We start from the raw sequence: 972 nt of genomic DNA, 5'->3' as shown, positions 1-972 counted from the left end.
ACAGAATACGCTGTCTAACGTTAATTGACGTGGCTGTCATGCGCTTAATTCTAGTCAGTATAATCACACATTACTCTAGGTAAACCACTATTAAATTAACGAGAATAGATTTACATAGGAAACAACGAAGCATTAACTAGGTGCAGGTGTGGTTAGGTGGAACGAAGGTTTCTTCGCAAATATGTGGTTTCCGGTTCGGTCCCACTGTGTGGTACATTGGGCGAATGTCTTCTACTCTAACCTCGGGGTGACCAAAGCTTTGTGAGTGAATTTAGTAGACGGAAACTGAAAGAAATGTTCTCTCTCTCTCTCTCTCTCTCTCTCTCTCTCTCTCTCTCTCTCTCTCTCTCTCTCTCTCTATATATATATATATATATATATATATATATATATATATATATATATATATATATATATATATATATAAGAAAGAGAAAGTGTCTTTCAGTTTATAAAGGATATTTTACATTTATGCGACGGCTACGAAATTCCAACTCATACCCTCCAGATACAGGTTTCAGTACTCTCACACTAACCTAAACGGCCCACTAACCGTTTTGATCGTCTCGAGAAATATGAAAACATTTTTAAAACTTTGTGTAGGCCTCTGAGCAGGTATTCGCCAAGCTTTTGGCAAAATTTGATGCAGATTGCCTGCTCAACTTTATCTGTCATGATCAACGCGAGAATCACACGCTGCACGCCTTTCTTCCAAGTACTGTTAACAGATGAAGTGTGGGAGAACGTTAAAACTTAGTGCGCATGAACAGCAGAGTCGAAGGTCAGTTTGTGCCAAACGGCTTTACTCTCCATGCTTTAACATCTGATACTAATTTAACAGTCCGGATACCAATTGATCAGACCACCTATACATAACTATATCTCTACAAATAACATCATCAATTTGAAAAGAAATTGTTATCTTTCTCCCTGTTTCTCCTATATTTGTACGTGTGGTTATATGATTCTATA

At 37.4% G+C, this 972-nt stretch overlaps 1 long non-coding RNA gene across 1 annotated transcript in view; it reads left to right on the top strand.

The window, feature by feature from the left end:
- The first annotated feature begins 540 nt into the window (after positions 1-540).
- The window catches only part of LOC128250458 (uncharacterized), a 162,136-nt gene continuing 161,704 nt past the window's right edge, over positions 541-972 (top strand). Inside the window, exon 1 of the long non-coding RNA XR_016237845.1 lies at positions 541-781. This is a non-coding gene — a long non-coding RNA (uncharacterized LOC128250458). The remainder of the gene's footprint in view (positions 782-972) is intronic.

Source organism: Octopus bimaculoides, chromosome 21 (genome assembly GCF_046866305.1).
Source record: "Octopus bimaculoides isolate indiv1 chromosome 21, ASM4686630v1, whole genome shotgun sequence".
Lineage (NCBI taxonomy): Eukaryota > Metazoa > Mollusca > Cephalopoda > Octopoda > Octopodidae > Octopus > Octopus bimaculoides.
The sequence above is the reverse complement of the archived record's forward strand: the minus strand, read 5'-3'. Positions and strand labels throughout refer to the sequence as shown.